This window comes from Myodes glareolus, chromosome 1, assembly GCF_982192425.1.
Source record: "Myodes glareolus chromosome 1, mMyoGla1.1, whole genome shotgun sequence".
Lineage (NCBI taxonomy): Eukaryota > Metazoa > Chordata > Mammalia > Rodentia > Cricetidae > Myodes > Myodes glareolus.
This window is the reverse complement of record NC_142026.1, coordinates 4,527,229-4,549,134: the sequence shown is the minus strand read 5'-3', so window position 1 is coordinate 4,549,134 and position 21,906 is coordinate 4,527,229. Positions and strand designations below refer to the sequence as shown.

Here is a 21,906-nt window from a genome sequence, read left to right as displayed (position 1 = left end):
ATGGTTCTTGTTGAATACACAGTAGAATTTTTTAAAGAAGGGGCAACTTGTAAAAGTAAAATTTAAACAACCTACTATCTAAAAATAAAATAAGGAAAGTGAAGATTCTGATAGTTTTAATAATTATAAATTCTTACTGAATAACTTCACCATCACTAAAATGTATACTGCATTATAATAATTCCTATGAAACTATGTCACATCGGGGGTCCAATCAGACACCACTGGATGCTAATTAAATACCTCATCTTATTGAAAGAGAAACATCACACTGGGCATCAAATGCCTAATTTAAAATCAGAGGAGAGGCACCTCTGAAAGGGCATAGATCTCATTCTTTTGTTTGTTTTTTTCTATACCATATAAAAGGCATATAATATTTTGTTATGACAAGATGTTCCTAAAACTGCTAGAGGAAAAGTTAAAAAGTATGCTTCATTGTAGCACAAGGGCATCGGTAAGTCTGGCCCACAGCACTCAGCTGAGGATGAGGGAGAGGTTCATAACGCCCTACTTGCTACAGTTGAACTACTGGCAGGTGACAGATTCTGGGAGATGGAGATTCGTTATTCTCAGTTGTGTAGTCACTGGTGATCCTCCAGGCTCAAATGGACAGTTCCAAATCCATGGTTCCCCAGCCTTCCCTAGATACCCATGAGGAACACAAAACAAGGGGTCATGAACATGGGAATGAGACTTCCAGGAGGGTAGCAGGCAGAACGGCAATGAAAGAGGGTGGGGAGAATAACCAGAACGCACTATATACATGTATGATATTTTCAAAAACTTTTATAATAAAAAGTTACTTTATAATCCCAATTCTCAGAAGTAATTTCAAAATGTGTTTTCTTTGCATGTCTTCATTGTACAAGGACAAGTACATGCACAGATCACTTTAAAAAATTAAAAATATTGTGGGAGTACATATAATCGTTTTATAAAATGTCCTTAAGTTATTTACCAGATGGATTTTCTGTGATTGTACTTCTGATTAACAAAAATGAAATATTCTAATTTTTAAGAAACAAAATCCTAGAATTTATAAATATAATTATGTTTAAAATTAAGTTGCAGAGATAAAATCTCTAAATCTTAGATACAAAAGATATTCTGTCAAACACATTAAAATACATCATTTAGCACATTTCACTTGATTACTAAGTATATAAATACTACTATTCTTATTCCAACAAGCCCAAAACTGCCTTCCATAAAAACTGTGAATGAAACTTTTACATGGTAATTTCAAAATATACCAAAACATATATTTTTTATACTTTACTTATGAATATGATGTGATTATTCTTTTTAAATACATTTTAAGCAAGGGGCATGTGTCTGTGTGTGAGAGAGAGAAGAACGAGAGAGGAAAGAGAGAACATAATATTTTACTTTCTCACTCATTACATCATAAATCTTACTTTTCCAACCGTCACTCTGCTGTCCCAGCACAAAGAGAAGGAGGTTGGAATAAAGACATGAAGGCAATGAGAAAAAAGAAAAAAAAAGGCAGGAGGAGAGGGGAGTTAAGGCAGCCGGGATCAGTGGGATGATCAGAGGATACAAGACAGAATGGATATCACCTCATCTCACAGCGATTGCAGTCCACAACCCACAACATGTCTTACTGCAGACGCTGCACTGATGCCCGAGCAGAGTCCCACAATGCGGGGATCCACATCTACATCAGGACCATTTCCACAGCACCATACATTTTTGCTGTGCTTGATGTCCAGAGCTGCAGTCCAGGCCCAGCTCCCCCTTTTGTGTACACTTTGCCCTACACAAGCAAATCTACATCCATAACTCCTAAGAGTTCGTTAGTATTACACCCAGTTCTAAGAGATTTTCTGTAATTATCTTATTTGATTCACGCAAGAATCCTGCAGGGTACCATTTCACAAACGAAATCACCTTCCGCAGGTGAAGTGACTTGCTCCAGGTCTAATGAACAAGGTAAGTGGTGAAACTGGGCCTGAGATCCAGGTGTTCTAGCTCCAAACCTTGTGCTTTCTCAACCCCATCACACTACTGCAATCAACAGGGTACTTAGAATCAGGACTAAAAACAATTGCTCATCAATTCATGAAATGCAGGTGCCTTTTTTAGCCCCTGGCTGTCATCGTCAAAGTGATTTGATAGCTTTTGGTTTAATAAACTCTGCCACTAAATTGTGGGAAGCACAGTAGGAAATTTCATATTTTTTCAATGTTCTGCCTCTTATTTTCCTTTTTCTACCTCTCTGGTCTGTTGATTCACTAAAGTCTCTGTTGTGGAAGGATTTATCCACTGCATTGTTTTGCTAACAAGGGCAGTAGTTAATAACCATGTACATGCTACTGAAAATACTTTAAGTATTTTAAAAACATTTCTGCTTGTATTTCTGTAATGGCCAGTTGATACCATACAACTTGTACATATAGATATTCTTGTTAGCACTATTGTGAGCTAGTGTCTCTACATGATTCTAACTTGGTTTAAGTCTTAAATTGTTTAAAAATGAGGAATTATTTCTAACTTCAAGGATTATCTAAATCTTCACTTTAAATCTCTCCATTCCCCAAACAAACATTTACTGAGTATGTATTCAGCACTACACTCTGTGTACAACAGGAACAAAATGACAGATTTGCTTGTAAACACAAAAGCTAATCTGAATAAAAAGGCAAATAAATGCTGATAAACTTCTAAATAATAAGAGCAACTATAAAGGAACATGCTGTACTGGGTGATATCTATAGAGAGAAGTGCTTTAATTTAAAAGGTCAAAGAGTTCAGAAGGGTTACTTTCTAGGAAGCTGGAATGGGCATCAGGCTGAAACAGGATTTGTTAAGCTGCCATGGTAGTAAAGGAGCAAAGGTAGAGGCAGAGTGTCATGGATTGATATGAAGAAGGAGGTATGATGGCCAACACTGATTGTCAAGAACACCTAGAATAAACCAGAAAACAAGCCACCACATATGTGAGTAGTACCCAAGTTAGGTTAGCTTCTGTATACACATATAAGGTATTTTCCTGATTGTGTAATTCCTGTGGGAAGACGCACATTATGTGGCCAGCACCTTTCATTGTGTGGCGTCCTTGACTGTCTAAAGAAGGAAGTAAGCTTGAAGTGTTCATCTGTTTATTCTTTATCAATAAACCTCAGGAGTCAGCTATTGGGGTAAGAAACCTGTTGATTAGAGAAGCAGCAGAAAAGCAACCAGTGACCTCCTCTCTCTCCTTAATCCAAAAGTTTAGAATCCCACTAAGCCCCTTCTTTCTACTTCCTAAATCTCTCTATACGCCTTGGGTTCTCCAAAACCTCTCTGGCTAATTTGTTCAGCTAATAACTAGCTCTATCCCCTGATTCAAGGTAAACTTCATTGTCAGTCTTGCAAGTATCAGAAAACAATTAAAATATCATACAATATTTACCCCATTTTTTTCTAAATAAAAAGAAACGTTTTAATTCTAACACAGTAAAACTATATACAATTTAGAAAATTATCAGATAAGAATTATATTCACAATATCCGTTTCATTTGCATTTGGCAAATTCAGAGAAAATACTCAGTTATCTATCCTATCTTAATGAGTCCAAAGTTTTATACCTAATTCACTTTCTATCCTAACTTGTATTACCAACCCAAAACTATATTTTTAACCTCAAAACATTTTCTTAGATAGACAAATTAAGCTTTTATGTCTCTCAACCTTATATACTCCATACCTTCTTCATGAGTTTTGTTTAATTTAGTAGAAAGGAAACTAAAGATATAACTATATCATCATCAACTCCATTAGAGACCTGATAAGGATATAATATTACCTGAGTAAACACAAAGTAAACAGTAAGGCTGCCTGGATAGTCACCCAAGGTTCCTCTGGAACACTGAGGCATCCATCTACAGGCTACAGGTCTAGAACATCTGACAAGTCTTTTCCCTGAAATAGAAATGATGAAGGACTATTCTACCTTTCCCTGGCAAAGTTTGGTAGTCACCTTCTTTTGTGTCCTGCTTTTCCAATTTGGACAGCATACTGTCAGAAGTTAAGGGAAGGTCAATTTCTTGCCCTAATTGCCAGCTCTGCCATATTGAAAGCAAACTCCTTAAGGAAGTTCTTCAGTGGCATCATCTTCTCTGAAGTAGATTGGTGCTGCCAGGAGTAGATGTGTCTCACTGTCATGATAGCCTTATATTATTAAAACATCTTAAATGCCATATTCTGTAGATCTTTGAAGTGTTTGAAGATCACTTGTCTATCTAAACTATATCTCTCTCTGACCTTAAAAACATACCTAACATGAATACAAGTTTGATTATTATAGATGACTAATTACTAATCTGTATTTTTAATTATACTAAATAGTTTGTAATACTAACTTTCAAAGACTAGAAATCTGAATTATATTTTAAGTGATCTGCATAGGCACAAAACCTTAAACAAGAGTAGAAACACATGTACAGTATAACAACAAAACCCTAACTTTGTACCAATATACACAAATCCATGTCAACGGAAAATACTTCAGACTAGCAGTTGCTTTTTTGTTTAAAAGTAGATTCAGTGCTCATTTTGGCAATACATATACTAAAATTGGAATAATACAGAGAAGATTAGCATGGAGCCTGTACAGGGGCCTGCATGGGACTGGATTAGGCCCTCTTCATGTGGGAGATGTGTAGATTTGTCTGTTTGAGGGGGCCTCTGGCAGTGGGACCAGGATCTATTCATGAGTTAGCTGTTTTGAAGCCTATTCCCTCTGGTGGGATGACTTGCTCAGCCTTGATGCAGGGTGGAGGGGTTTGGTCCTGCCTCATCTTAATGTGCCGGCTTTTATTGATTCCTCAAGGGAGGCGTTACCCTTTGAAAGGAGTGGATGGGGAGGTGAACTGGTGGGGAGATGAGAGGGGGTGGGAGGGAGAAATGAGGTTGGAATGCAAAATGAAAAATAAATAAATAAAAGCAGATCCAATAACCTACCATTTTATACTATCATTCCTACTTTCCTTTTAGAATGAGATCCATGAATCTAATCTCTTTTCCTTAGTTTCTTCTTTGACCATGACCAATAACAACTTTTAATCAACTTCCCTAAACAATGACAAACATCCACAATCCAATGAACTAACAAAAAAAACACCCATTCAATCTCTTGGGAATGTGGGCATTGTGTTCTTTAAATTACTTCCTGATGTCTGGGGGAAACAGCATCTTTAGGGGACCCTGAGAAAATTGAGATACTGGTCATGTTCTGGCAGAGCTAGTTGTTGTCCAGTCTTGGCATGATGAGAAAGTGCAGGGCTTCTCCGAAGTCCTCACTGGAGTGGTCTATGAGGCTGGACCATCTTAGCTGACCACTTGGAAGCTGCCTTGAGCAGTTTGTAGTCCAAAGTTGATCTTTAGGTAATCTTTGTCAGCTAAATGGGATAACCACAATCCAGATGGATTCCTTGCTGTAGGGCCCCACTATATTATTAGAGACATCAAAGGTGACTGCCAGGAATGGTCATGGGTCACTGCAGAAAATGTAAACATTTTCAATGTAATATGCAGCAGATCTTGGAGAGGTTAAATGATCACAATCTATTTAATACAGCCAGGGTACACAATCTTAAATTACCAGTTACCTGCTTCAGACTCAAGCACAAAATCATGTACAGAAACTTAAAAGCTCAAGTTTATGTAAGAAGATATTTTTAGATCTAAAAAGACATTTTGGGGATGGCAATACAAGTTATGATAGAAAATGATTTAAGTATAAAACTTTGGACTCACTTAGATAGGATAGATAATATGATACTTTCTCCAAACTTGCCAAATATATATGGACTAAACTGTGAATATAATTCTTACTTGATAATTGTTCTTACTGTATACATTTTTACTGTGTTAGAGTTAAAACCTTTCTTTGTTATTTAGACAAAAGGGGAAAATGTGTGTAAAGATGTACAGCTGTAATTGGTGTAATAAAAAGCTAGACAGTCAATAGCTAGGCAGGAGAGAAAGACAAGACTCTCAAGGAAATAGAGGAAGGGGAGATGTGATCAAGATGTGGAATGAGTCAGATACACAGAATGGGAGAGAGGGAAAAGTCACATGGTAGAATGTAGATTAATAAAAATATGGGTTAATTTAAGTTATAAAAGTTAGTAGGACAAGCCTAGGCTAAATGGTCAAGTGTTCATAATTAAAAGTCTCTATGCCATTGTTTGCAAGGTGGTGACCAACAACAAAACTTGCCACGTGACCTGAGCAAAGGCCTCATTGCTGTTTCTTTCCTGGGCATGATGTGATCAACCACCTCAAGCCCCCATTGCTGTTACCTCCCAGCATAAGAGACTGTATATAGTTTATAGAAATGACTTGAATTCTGAGCCAAGATGATCTTTTCTTCTGTATGCTGCATTTGTCAAGGTCTTTTTTTTTATCACAGAAACAGGAGAAGTACCTTAGGCAAAGCACAGTTCTAGGCACTCATGAGTCTTCTCAAAGACCCTGGTCTGAAGCTTGCTATGTAGACCCAGGCTGGTTTCAAACGCATGGTGGTACATCTGATTTTGACCTCCCAACTGGATTAAAGCATGAACCACTATGCCTGGCAAGGACACCCAATTTTTTATTACCAGTGAATGGTACACCATTCAAAAGGTTCACACATGCAGAAGGCACAGGCAGCAAGTGTGGTTAAGTCAAACCACACCAATACAGTTTCCAGAAACAGTCCATAAGTTGTTCTGCTGTGCCAGCTAAGAAACATGACTGCTGCTGATCAAAACATAAGAAGGCATGAGATTTACACTTACCATTTTTTACAATAAATGAAAGCATAGTTTAGTAACAAGATACAGTTCAAGAGCATCTTGGTGATATAAATCTTCTTATGTTTAATTGCATTATTAGGACATTTTTTTTCTTTTACAACAGTAATAATGGCAGCTTACATCTGTATTGCTTTTGGTTTAGAGAATATTAGTTCTTTAATGGGAGGGACCAGGTGTTCACCTTCCCTTCGAAGCACCCAGCATAATGTGCTGTAAGTATTCCTTTCATTTTTTAACTAATTACTATTATTCGGAGATGTCATTGTAGATGCACTACACCAAAATAAAACAGCTCTCAGAATACAGTCACGTGAGACCACAGTCTTGTGTGGGACTCCGAGTGGCTCTGCACACATAAAGCCAAGACCACAGTCTTGTGTGGGACTCCGAGTGGCTCTGCACACATAAAGCCAAGACCACAGTCTTGTGTGGGACTCGGAGTGGCTCTGCACACATAGAGCCAAGGCCACAGTCTTGTGTGGGACTCGGAGTGGCTCTGCACACATAGAGCCAAGGCCACAGTCTTGTGTGGGACTCGGAGTGGCTCTGCACACATAGAGCCAAGGCCTCTTTATAGCTGAGCTCATCTCTGTCATCAGTCTCCTCTGCCTTCCACTGAACCTTCTCACACACAGCTTCATACTGTGTGTAAAATTATGCTACTCTTTGAAGTCCAATCCCTATTCATTACAAAGTTTAAGTAAAATTTTAAAGAAAATAGCATCCTGGAAAACAAAGCTACTGGCGATTTCAGACAAAAGGTGGCTTTCTAGCTAAAGTCCGTTACTCAATTAGTAACAGAAATAGTAAGTACAAGCAATCCATTTTCTAGTTCTTTAGGTAATAAAATCAGTTACCATGCCATAGCATAACATGTAAATTTCAACAAATAGAGCTTTAAAAAAATTTTCAAGTCTATTTACTCACCAATTCCCAATTAGGAAATGGACTTCACATAGAGACATGATGAGAAAGTATTCTTCATGGCTAAGTGCTTCTCTCTTTGGTTAAATTTCCTTTTCTAGCTAACGAGGACAGAAGGCAGCTATGATTTCCAATTTTCTCTGCCCTACAACCAAGACAAAAAGTTGTCCCTATCCGGACAACAGCCATGAGAACTCTGCCCTCACTCAGATCTCAGAGGGTGCTGGGAAAACATATCCTTCCTCCATGATAATCTCGATTTGTATCATCTGACTTTTCTAATGTCAGAGTTTAAATCCAGGACCATATGAATTCTTAGAGGAACATACACCATGCTGATATATATGTTAATGTTTTTACTGTATTTAGCTGTTTATTTCAATTCTGTTCTAGCACTCCACCCCTACCCCCAGTTTGGGATCTTATGGGAAGAACTATTGAAGGACAGTGTAGTAGTCAATCTGCCTTTAACAGCTTGAACAACTTTTAAACATTTTTCCCATAAGCCCTACAAACTAATTATAATCTAAATGACTGGAGCACTCCAGGGCTGAAGTGAATGCTTTTGGATGCAGGGGTGGCATATTTTTGAGCTTTCTCAAACTTAACTTATTTACCTATGTAACTATCTATCTTGTTTACTGTATTTTAGGAAAACCAGATACTGGTGAACTTTAAAAATATCTACAGACGCCAAGAATTTACAAAGTCAGGGATACCCTGAGATTAAGAGTCTCATACTCTACCAACTGAGCAAGCCGGGTGGCCGGGACGAACAAGCAACCCCCTCCTTGCAACAAGATTTGAACTCTGAAAATATAAACTGAAATCCTAGCCATTTCTGACAGGAAGATTGTTGGTTAATATTTACTGTCTTGGCCCTCTTTTCTTGAGATTGGGATAATACTAGTTTACTTAACAATGCAATAAGATAATAGAATAAATTCTTAGTGTATTACAGTTCTTCAGTGGATGTTGGCTAACTATGAGTCTTTAGAAGATACTGTAAAACATAGGTCACATCTGCTTTGAATATTCTTCACATTGGTGCTATAACAACTCACACAACATTGATTTTCCTGATTCATTAAAACATCTATGATAAAAGGAAAACTATTAGTGCTTATTCACTCATACACAGTCACAGACAGGTATCAAGACAAGAGAAGATAGGATTCTGTCTAGCAGTTAACAGCCAAACTTTCTCAAAATCATCATGTGAGTAAATGCATCATATTAGCAACAAGGTTGAGAAAGTAAAGACTGCCCGAGTTTCTGAGAAGTCAGGGAAGAGTTCATACAGAAGTAGGAACACAGACCTTTCTACAAAGGCTAAAGTATACTATGTGAAGAAACTCAACTAGGAGTCTAAATATTTTGAAGCTTCATCCATAATAAGGGTTTTTAATTTGACACTACACATGAAACATAAACGCATTTGGAAAAAAAAAAAGAAAAGTAATATTAACCTTACCATAGAGTAATTTGGCCAAGGCATCATAGAATAATTGGGCCATGTGAACAGCAACGGAGTCTGAACCAAAACATTGAGAAGGGAGGTCAAAGATTAAAATTTGGGGATTGGAAGTAATAAATGAAAACGCAGAAGGTAAAACTATCTTGAGATGACATTTCAAAATGGAAATGCCTTCCTGGCTAGCCAGCACAAAGACAAAGTCTGCAAGTGACAGGAGCCAGTGTGTGACACTAATCAGCAGAGACACCAGTGAAGCTTTGAGACACAAACAATTCCCTGGGCTACAGTATAAAAACAGCCCTGAACTCTAGCTGTGCATTGGAATTACTGACAGAGCTTTAAACACTTGCTCCTGCTCCAGGCCTAACCCCAGAGGTTGTGATCATGACTGGGACTGAGCATAGCTGGAGCAGAGAAAGAACAGAGGGTAAAAAAGGAGCCTCAGGGAACTCCTGGGGCAAGGCAGGAAAAAGAGATAGAAAAGGAAACCAATTGTGCAGTATTGAAGGGCAGGGCAAGCCGGGGAGTGACTGCAGCAAAACACAGTGGAACAGGAAATGTCAAGGAAGTGCAGTGATGAGAACAATGGCTGCCACTGTACGAGGCTGAGGGTGACCTGTCTAAACAATGCCTGCTTCCTGGGGTACTTCATCTATGCATAGGCAGGTGAATGGATGAGGGCTGGGGACTCAGATGCACTGACAGCCTGGGGATCCTACACTGGACCAGAAGCAGATGGTCTCTGCTGGGTTGAATGGGATTGATTAGACTAAGCTTGGAGTTGCAACCTCCCACATTCCATGAATATGATCAAAAATTAGTCTTCTGCCAGAGAAGAAAAATGTAACCACATTCAGAGTGGATAACTGATTCATTCATTCATTCAGCCAGTCATATATATCTACATCCATCCAACCATTTACTGCAGGCAATGAAGATAGCACTTCAAAACAATCTTGAAGCCATGTGATTTATGCTAATTTGCATATAATTTTAATCTGTTTCAAAACTGTAGTACAGCACATTTAACATGTATTTTTGAAGTACTTGAAATTCATTTTGACAGATTTTTTAAAGCAAAAAAGTGTATTTTTATTGTGAGCAGACTATTTCCCCCACCCCAATAGCCCCCACAGTACTTATGCAAGTGTCTACTTCATTAGAATTTAGTTTTGTTATCCTAAAACTGTCAGACTAATGGGTACTTTTTAAATTATTACATTAATGTTCTTAATGCAAATTCCAGCTTTGAAGCCATTCATTAACAAAAGAGAAGGCCAGATCTCTTTAACTAGGCATGAACCATCTTCCCTCTTCTGTAACTATCACTGCCATTTTTACAAAAGCCTTAAAGAAAACCAATTAAATTAATTTTCTCATGTAATACAAGAACAAATCCTCACCTCTGTCACTGACTTCTATTCTTATTATAAAAAATTCCCCATGTGTTATAATTTCATGCATTTCTACCATTGTACTGATTTTCAGAAAAATGTAAATAAAGAAAGATGTTACCATTGTTAACATCTGTTTAATATATATCATTACCACAGCTATTAATATGGATCGTGGCATTAATTACATTTTCTACCAGTATAGATACATTTTAGTTTTTATCAAAGAGGAGAGCTCAAACTCTAGGGTCGCCAGTGAGCCTCACACAGCACCAGAACTAAAGGTAATAGAGACAATTTTCAGACCAGTAAAAGCAAACTGAAAGAAACTATCTTAATTTTCATGTGTGTTTTCACACACATGTATGGAACTAAGCACACAGATAAGATAATTCTGTTTCTAGGAGGAAAAAAGGTGTTATCAATATTTAATTTTTATATTACAGCTCTCAGAGGTGACTCTTTCATGTCTGCTAAGGCAACTTCACCCTTCAGCTCCTCCTGGAGCTCTCCAAAACACCTAGAAACCAGACAGCAATGCATAGAATTGAAGAACAAAGTAGAGGGGAAGCAATGGGACTGTCCACCGCTTTGGCTCTGTGTGCTTGCGTTAGAACTCAGATAGCTAGGAAAAAGTTTTAGCCTTTAAAAACCTGTCCCTACAACATAACTCCTCTTATTCAGTTTTTCATTTATATTATCTCCTCTTTGGAGTTTATATCAATGTAACTGTAGTTCTACATCTTAATTTTCTTCACCATTAATGACACAAGTATATGTCACATATCCACACATTTCTTAATAATCAGTATTCTGTGACTGAGACTATTTTTATTCTACATTATAGTCATGTATGTAGCTACTGGGCTATAAGGAACATAAAAATAATTCATGTGCTTCATCTCTGTATTTATTGATACATATTATAGATGAATTAAGTTCAAGTTTTTTAACAAAATAAGCAATCATCCACATAGTTCCTAAAGTTTTTGCTACAACACATACCTTTAAAAAACTCAATTACTCATGAATTGCAGAAATCTTTGAATAATCAGTACTTAAAATAGCAGCATGAGACACTCATTGACCTACAGCAAAATTTCAAATGCATCATTCTGTGGCACCAGAACCGAAATAAATAAGAAAAACTACAAACAGCTCAAACAGCTGAAATATGACCCTAGCTTCTTGAATTGTTGCCCCTTCAGAAGAGGAGAGCCCCAAAAGAAAATGGAGAAAGAGAATAGATAAAGAGAAGGGGAGAATTTATACATGTATGCTAATTGATATGTTGACCTTAAAGATAAAGTCATAATTTGCATAGACCATTTCAAACAAGCAGTTCCACTGTGGCACAGTGGTTCCCTGAATGGTGACCCCACTGCTTCAAGATCCCATTATCAATGAAAGGGATTAGGAGATAAAATATGCGCCACATGACACAGCATGGGACACATTTAATGAGCTGACTGTGTTTTCTCCATTTCCTATCTCTCAGATTTTATTCAATGCCATCAATGGGAGTCTGATATTCAATCCAGAATAACTGGGAACAAGTTGTGTAACAATCTAAGAAATATGTTTACTATATACATATAAAAATGAGCCGAAAGAAATTGTTTGATTTAAACATTAAAGTTCATTTGTATGCTCTTTCTGCCTTTTGTCCCCATAGAGCTCTATTGAGATGGCCACAACTTCAGTTTCTCCTGCTATTAACTTCTTGCATGAGAATGGTATAATTGTCAAAGTTAATCTGAAACATTGGTCTAATGTTATTAGCAAAAGTTCATGTTTTATTTATGTTCTCTGAAGTTTCCTCTAAGGCTATATTTCTGATCCTGAATCCCACTTTCTCTTGGCTCCTCTGGCTGTGTCAGCTTGTCCGATGGCCTTGTATTTGATGACCTTGTCGGCTGTGATGAGCACTGGGCAGGCATTGTATAGAATATCCTTTATTCAAGACTTGTCTTAAATTGTGTTATAGTCAGACAAGGTTTCCAGGCTTGGGGAAACCACAACAGTAAAGCACAGCTCTCCCCACAGCGCATGACATGTCTTAGCGTGGTGATTTATCACTGGGAATGTTGGCCCTGGCCATCTGGCAGGAGGGCTGTTTGCTCCACTCTGAAGCTCAGTGCCCACCCTTCCCACACTGCAGGTCCAAAAACACACGCACTATGTGTAGTGTGTTTGTACTTAATGTACATGGAGTTAAGTTTCAGCTTTTGATGGCAGAGAATCTACATACATAATTGGAAATTCTTATTTGTAGGATGTTATATTATCACTTATTTATTCAGTAGTTCATTAATAGCATAGAATGCTTGGAGATTTGTTTGCTTTGGATTACTCCCAGGGCACTAATTTATTTATTTACCCCCATCTGTGGCTAGTGGAAGCCCTTTCATTTGGCCTCCATATCCCTTTGACACATTACAGTTACTATGGGACTATTTGAGCATTTAAACAAACCTGCTGCACTTCCCTTGCTGCTGCTGTAAGGCGCTCCAGGACACTATCAGTCATCGCTCTTACGGAGTTCTAGATCCTTTTATGAAAATGAACAATTGGAAAGCAGTTTCTGAGAACTAGCAGTGCTTACTTGGTGCTGGTGTGATGTGGTGCATCTTGGCATTCAGAGCAAGGCTGTTCATAATTACATAATGCAAATGAGTGTACAGACATGTATATATATGGGTATGTTACACACATACACACACACACACACACACACACACACACACACATCTCTATCTATACTGGGCTCAATGCTGATTTCCCGCTATAATTCATTCTAGCCTCTCTTCTATTGGCTCTACTCTCTCACTTCAGATTACTAAAGGCACGGAAAATGTACTTCTGCACACTTTCCCACGAAAATGAAAAGATTTAAAAAGGAGTGATATTCCAACCGACAGAAAAACCTATAGAAATGAAAGTTCTATGAAGATGTTAATAACAGGGGTATGAACAAAGACTTCCTTCCTTATTATGAACACTACTTAGTCAAAGTTCTCAGAAGTATAGGTCTCAGTTAAGACTGAAATGTTCAACCTTCACTCGGTATTTCTCTTGGGGCAAGTTATAATTGGATGTCACACCTATTAACTCAACTTCATCCTGATAATTATTTAATAATTTTCCTCATATTTCTTTTGTACAACTGAATTTTGAATAGCACTAATATATGCAATGATAACATTTTGAGACATGTGAACTACTTAAAATTGTAATTACTGTATGTTCATCCCAAAGGAATCATTGAAACTACAGTAACACATTCAAGACCAATATAAAAATAACTCATCACTGTATTCTACATAGCTAAAAAAACAGTACTTTAATAAACTTTATTTTAAAAATAAATATTTTGAATTACCACAAACCCAAAATTCTCAAAATGAAAACTGGGTGTGAATAATGAAAATCTACATTGGTGTGTACTTACGGCCTTCTTAAACCAACATTTCCAGTTATTTTTCTGTGAACTGAGGATGGCAAGCCAACAATATCCATCTAAGAATCCCAAGATCATGGATTTCTTAGACACATTTCTTAGACAACAGACAGGGCATGAATTCAGCTTTTTGTACTCCCCACTTTGCTGGAACGTTTTTCCTGGGCAATGACTACTCGTTAATCTTTGCAGATCGGATTTGTGAACTCAGATTCACTCCAAAACCTCTGTCAAACAAACCATTTCACAATAATTCCATGAGGGCAAAGAACACCAAAGAGATGCACATGTATCTTGGAGAATTATTCTTAGCCAAAAGGAATATAAGCTATTGAATATATCTGCATTGATAAATCAAAGTAAATATCAGGGTTTTTGACATAGATTTTACTACTGAGATATATCCCTACTTCCCAAAGTAAAACTGTGCTCCAGTCAAGCTAAAGAATGGGAAAAGATCTTTACTAACCCCACATCAGACAGAGAGATGATCTCGAAAATATACAAAGAACTCAAGAAATTGGTCATCAAAAGATAACATAATCCAATAAAAAAATGGAGTACAGACCTAAACAGAGAACTCTCAACAGAAGAATCTAAAATGGCTAAAAGACAGTTAAGGAAATGTTCAATATCCTTAGTCATAAGAGAAATGCAAATCAAAACAACCCTGAGATTTCATCTTATACCTATAAGAATGGCCAAGATCAAAACCACTGATGACAACTTATGCTGGAGAGGATGTGGGGTAAGGGGAACACTCCTGCATTGCTGGTGGGAATGCAAGCTGGTACAGCCCCATTTGGATGCCAGTGTGGTGATTTCTTAGAAAATTAGTAAACAACCTTCCTCAAGATCCAGCAATACCACTTTTGGGTATATACCCAAAGGATGCTCAATTGTACCACAAAGACATGTGCTTAACTATGTTCATAGCAGCATTGTTTGTCATAGCCAGAACCTGGAAACAACATAAATGGTACATTTACACAATGGAGTACTACACAGCAGAAAAAAAACAACATCTTGAATTTTGCAGGAAAATTGATTGAGCTAGAAAACATCATTTTGAGTGAGACAACACAGTTCCAGAATGACAATTATCAAATGTAATTACTCATAGGTGGTTTTTAAACATAAAGCAAAGAAAACCAGCCCACAAATCACAATCCCAGAGAACCTAGACAACAATGAGGACACTAAGAGAGACTGACATAGATCTAATCTTCATTGGACGTAGAAATAGACAAGATCTCTTGAGCAAATTGGGAGCATGGGGATCTTGGGAGAGGGTAGAGGGGAGGGGAAAAGCAGGGAGGGGATCATAGAAAAATGTAGAGATCAATAAAAATCAATAAAAAGATAAAATATCAAGGTGTAGATGTTCAATTTACTTCCTGAAAATTAAAGAAATAAAATAAAAACATAAAATACACAAAGCAAAATATTGTAAAAGAGACATCAGAAAACCAAGCATATTGCACCATAAAAAAACAGCAAAAGGGTGGGGGAATCCTGTAAATCCTTCAACTTACTGCCTTATTTCCAGAAATAGATGAGAGCAAAGAAAACGGAGAAAGTCCAATGGATTATTACAGTCAGCAATGAAACTCAGAGTCTAAAGAGCCCAAGGTGGGCAAAGTTCAAAGGACTGAGGATTCAACTACACTAATAACTCCAGAAATCCTTGGAGGGCAATCTAAGTAGTCAGCCAGGTATTAGTTGGCAAATATCTACTAGTAAACTATCTGGAAATGTTAGGAATTGCTACATCAGCAGGCACACAGCCAAGAACACGTAGGAACAGTTTTCCTTCTCAAGGGGCTGACTGCAAACTCCTGACTCACAGAGCATGCATGGCAGGGTCATTTGGACTCAGCCTGCATGCTTCTCTGCTGCCAATCAACAAATTCTTAAGCACCTGGAAGGAGCAGACTAATTCTGAGCATGTAATTGTTTCTCAGAATAACAACACACAATATTAATAAGAATAAAAATCAAATCCAGGGACTGGAGAGATGACTCAGTGGTAAAGGGCACTGGTTCCTCTTCTGGAGGACCCAGGTTCAATTTCCAGCTCCCATTGGGTGGTTCACAGCCATCTGTAAGCCCAGTTCCAAGAGATCCAACTCCAGCTTCTGGTGGGCACCAGGCAAGCATGTGATGCACAGATATACATGCAGGCAGAATACCCATATACATGAAATAAAATAAAAATAAAATAAATTATATACAGCATCCAATAAGACAGAAATAACAAAGGCTGATATCTAGTAAAAAATTATGAGGTAAACTCAATATAGGAAAACTATGAATTACAGTAAGGACATAAATTAATCTATGTATGCTCACCAAGCACTGACAACACATTAGGACCAACAGTTGAACAGTGCATGGTTATTGTTAATGCATTAAAAACTCAAGAATAGGATATATTCATAAGTATATATACTTTATATTTGATGTGTGTGTGTGTATGTGTGTGCATGAGCTAAAATAAAAACTTCCCCTACATGAGACCTACCATATGCAAGCACACTGCGTGGAATGAACAGATTAGACCATACAGAAGTAAAGGATGAGTGACCTGAAGCATGGCAGGTGAATCTACATTAGAGAAACACAGATAAACTGAATGATCTTAGAATGTCAACAGAAAACTTGTGAGCCTCGTGGTCATTGAAAAACTAGGAGAAAATTTTTTAAAAAATAAAAAGTATGCTTAAAATATGGTTGTCAGAGAACATGGTGCTTTTTCAACTAATTCTGCAATTTTAAGAGGTGTTTTAAAATTTTGGGCATGGTGCCTAGCTTGAGACAGAAAGGGTTTGCCTTGGAAACTATGTGGTCCCCAGTCATTGTGTATACCTCCCTTTCTTTGTGAGAGCGGCAGCCTCTGCACATGTTCTCTGTCACGATATTCTACTCACCATGGGACCAAAACTAGCATATGCATGGATTATGGACTTGAGCCTAAGAAATCATACACCAAAATAAAAAATACTTCTCTCACTCTGTTCTCTAGTGTATTTTGTCACAGATCTGATCAAAGTCAAGAAAGGAGCCGGAGGAAAACAAAGACATTACTCCAGAGAAACAAAGGCAGCAGTGGTACCACCTCTGACTAGTACTGCATGTGAAGATTTCAGGAGCGACATTCTGAAGGTACTAAAAGAGTATTAAAATAAATCTAAACTTCTATATACAATTTAAGGTCTTTTAAAAGTAAAAATAAAGGCACCATGAGATACATGTTTGATGAAGAAGGCTGCTTGTTGGTTCCCAGCTGCTCAACCCTGAAATAATCACACAGAAACTATATTATTTAAATCACTGCTTGGTCCATCAGCCCTAGCTTCTTATTGTCTAACTTTAACCCATCTCTTTTAATCTGTGTATTGCCACGTGGCTGTGGCTTTCTGGGTAAAGTTCCTAAGGCATCTGTCTCTGTCAGGGGCTACATGGCTTCTCCCTGACTCTGCCTTCTTCCTCCCAGCATTTAGTTTAGTTTTCCCTACCTATCTATGTTCTGCCCTATCCACAGGCCTAGGCAGTTTTCTTTATTCATTAATGGTAATCACAGAATACAGAGGAGAATCCCACATCACATGTTAGCTACAAGATGTTATAGCCAGTAGAATTTCACTGAAAATAGACAACCCTCAGGATCCAAGGGTGGAGCATGAGCCAGTGTGGGTCACTCTTCCAGTCCACACTTGAGGGTAACTGGCAGATAGGCATATAGAATGCCAAGGGCTTAAATGCCCCAGTGATAAGTGGCCACTGCTAGACCTGGATGTGTCTATATACATGAAGCTCATTAGGTATTACCACAGCATTCAACAGCATTTCATTACACACACACACACACACACACACACAGAGGGTTAAATATCAAATGGATATTTAGGAACTCTGAGAACAGCATAGCTGAGCTTCACAACTGAGGGCAGTATAGTTATTACAAGTGTGACAGGAACGGGCACGCCCAGAGTCAGGAATTGCAGTACCCCATTGCAATATTTTATTCAACAAACAGAAAGTCATAAAGAAATCTATTCCTGAAAACATATTTAGAAAACATTATCAACTAACTTAATCTAATTGACATCTACAGAACAGTTTATCCAACAATAGCAAAAGATACAGAATTCTCAATAATTGAAAAGCATTCAAGTGACACAAATTATGTTCTCTGACTAGAACCAAGTTAAATTAAAAATCAATAATGAAAGATTTACAGATAATATAAATGTCTGGATAACAATGTACTTCTAAATAACACAGATTCAATGAAGATACAAAAATACTAAGCAGATTGGATTGAGTGAAAATTAAAACCTATCAAAATTTGGTAGGTGCTGTGTAAGCAACACCCAAGTGAATTAACAGCACTGGATAATGTGTAGACAGAAAAGAAGCGAGAGCACAATATTAATAACCTCAGCTTCAAACTTCAGAAAACAGTAAGGGAATTGGAAGTTAATCACAAAGAGTGTAATCATGGAAATAATAAAGTACAAAGTGGGAATCAATAAACCAGACACAAAAATAACTCAGTAAATATCAATTAAACCAAAAGTTGATTATTTTGAATTTATTTTTAAAATATAAATTTAAAAACAGATTGATCAAAAATGACAAAAGAGACAAAACATAAATTAAGTTAAAATTATCAGCAAGAAGATGGCAGAGATAACAGAATGCCAACACCAGAGATTATAAACAGGACAAGGAAATATTATGTAAAACTTTGTGCCAGAATGATCAGTAATTCAAGTTAAGGACACAATTTTTATGAACTATACAGACTACTTATGTTACCTGATATGAAAACAATAAATATTACCTAACCCAGGCCCAAATAATGAAAGAATAAACAATAATAAATTTGCATCAAATCCTTAAAAATGAGAAGAGATTCTTCATGTTGTGTTCTGTGAGGATAACATGGCTAATCAGACAAAACAGAAGCAACAAACTACAGAAATAAATAAAAATTCCTAAACAAAGTTTTGATTTTACACATTCAATCTAGGAATCCACTGCATTACAATCTCTATATTCAATGGAGAATAATCTAAACATTTAGGAGTAACTGTTGTAATTTATTATATTACCAACAGAAAAGTCATACAACCATCTCAAGAGAAGTAATTCATTTAATGTGTCCAGTATGCATCCCTGCTCCTACCACCAACAAAGCAAACACTACTCAGAAACTTGAAAAGAAAAGAATGTTTCTCAAACAGCAAACAAGAACTACAGAAACTACAGCTGATTTCTTTTTTTCTTTTTCTTTCTCTTCTTTTATTTTCTTATTTTTTAAGACAGGGTTTTTCTGTGTCTTTGGAGCCTGACCTGGAACTTGCTCTGTAGACCAGGTTGGCCTCAAACTCACAGAGATCCACCTGCCTCTGCCTCCAAATGCTGGGATTAAAGGCATAGGCCACCACTGCCCATCTTGCTGATATCTTTCTTAGTGGTGAGATAGTGAATGTTTTCCTCAAATTGTTCACTCTCATCACTTCAACTCAACTTTGGTGATACAGAGTCTAAACAGAGAAAGCATACAAGGAAACAGAGTCATTCTATAGTGTGGGAGGTCCTTCTGTCTATGTGTTGCTTTTATTGGTTAATGAATAAAGAACTGCTTTGAGCCTATGGCAGGAAAGAACAGAATTAGGCGGGGAAAGCTAGGCTGAATGCTGGGAGAAAGAAGGGCAGAGTCAGAGAGATACCATGTAGCCCTGCTGGAGACAGTTGCTGGAACTTTAGCTGGTAAGCCCCAGCCACATGACGATGCACAGATTAATGAAGATGGGTTAAATTAAGATATAAAAGTTAGCCAATAAGAAGCTAGAGCTAATGGGTCAAGCAGTGATTTAATGACTACAGTTTTTGTGTGATTATTTCAGGACTAAGTGGCCAGGAACCAAAAAGCTGCCCCTCCTCCAATAATTGTGATTATGGAAAGTTAAAATAACTGTTTATGTTTTCAGAGGCAATCCAGACAGAAAATGTAATAGAAAAGCCTATATTTAATACAGCATGTATATATACATCAGTGACAAATTGCTGATATATTAAATTGTAATATATATATGAATGAGTTGTCCATGGCTGCATAGTCATCATAAAAGCTGTATTTCCAAATGCTAACAAAAATTTTCAGAATTCAAATTTTAAAAATAATATTATTAATAACCAAATTTAAAACTATAAACAAAACAGGCACCTATCAAGCAAGTGATATGAAAGACTGATGCAGAAAATCAGAAGGCTCTAGAAGAGAGCTTAAAGCACAGTTTCAAAGCTGGAGAAATATTTGTTCTTTATGAATAAGCTGATGTAAATCCTCCCCACAATAGACTAATAAAATCCCATCAGATTTTCAACAAGCTCTGTTGCAGGACTCAATAAGGTAATTACTGGAAATGTAAAGGTTCTAGAATACCACAGCAATTTTATAAAAATATAGCAAAGGCTATGCAGCATTGGAAGGGAAACAAGTTTGTGAAAATTGTGTCAAAATAAAGATTCAAGTAAACAAAAAAATTGCTGGAGAGATGCCTTAACAGGAATACTGGTTGATTTTCCAGGGGACTAGGATTTGATTCCTATCATTCATCTGGTGGCTTACAACCATCACTCCACTTCCAGGAGATTTGACATTTTCTTTTGCCCTCTGAGGGTATTACACTATACACACATGGTGCACACATATACATGCAGGAAAAACCCATACGCTTTAGGTAAAAATATAAAAATAAAATAAACTTGAACTCATCTCTCTCTACCTCTCTCTCAAATATATATATATATATATATATATTCAAAATAGATTACTGACTTAATAATAAACCTAAAATGTGAGACAGCATAAATGTTTCTTAGATAAAATACCAAAGGCATGATATGATCCCAAAAAAGAAAATTGATTTTAATGAAAATCAGAGATTCCATTCTTTGTATCACATATTTAAGGCAATAAAAATATAAGTCACAGCCTGAAATATTGCCAGGTAATATGGCAAAGAATGATCTGTGCCCAGAGTAAATAAAGAACTGGAGAAACTCAATGGAAAACAACCCAATGAAATACATGGATTTTTGCCAAAGCATATATGGATGTCAAACAAGTACATAAAAAGGTGCTCCCTGCCCTTGTCATGAAAGACTTAAATTATAACCTACAATTGAAATCACAACGACTAAAATACTAACCATATTAAGGTTGGTAAAGATAAATACTCACTGGATCTCAAGTATAATACTGGCAGAGCCTGTTTACAGTCACATCTGGAAACAGTCTTAGATTAGGTACACACTTTTCATGTGATCCAGTCACTGTACTCTAAGCTATTTACACTCATGCAATGCAAGCATACCCTCATCAAATGACTTTTACACATTCAGAGTAGCTTTATGTGTAAAATACTCAATGCATGCCAAATGCCCATCAATCAGTAAAGGTACATTTATTCAAGGAATATTGCACAACCATAAAAATAAAATTAACTATGAACCCTGTGACACCAATATATCTCAAAATAATTAAACTTTGACAGGGAAGTCAGACACAAAAAACTATGTGTTTAATCTGTGAAGTGTGTAACAGTAGTCCCAGTTGAGGGGAGAAGGGATCAAGATATGTGAGCAAATGGTTAATAAACAGCTCATTAGACACATTGTGGGAAATGGGTTAAACCATTATCTTCACTCTGATGAAGTTGTATTGCATTTTTGTATATCCAGTAAACAAGAAAACACCCCCTAGAACACATATTTCCAAACTGACTGTTCCCCAAGGAAGCAATAGGTGGCAGGACAGAGATAGA

At 37.0% G+C, this 21,906-nt stretch overlaps 1 protein-coding gene and 1 non-coding gene across 7 annotated transcripts in view; one reads left to right on the top strand and one right to left on the bottom strand.

The window, feature by feature from the left end:
- The window catches only part of Pard3b (par-3 family cell polarity regulator beta), a 974,006-nt gene that overhangs the window by 721,380 nt on the left and 230,720 nt on the right, over positions 1-21,906 (bottom strand). The gene's annotated exons all lie outside the window — the stretch shown is intronic.
- LOC125416498 (U6 spliceosomal RNA) lies at positions 4,553-4,656 on the top strand. Its single transcript, XR_007236911.1, has one exon. It is a non-coding gene; the product is annotated as a U6 spliceosomal RNA (small nuclear RNA).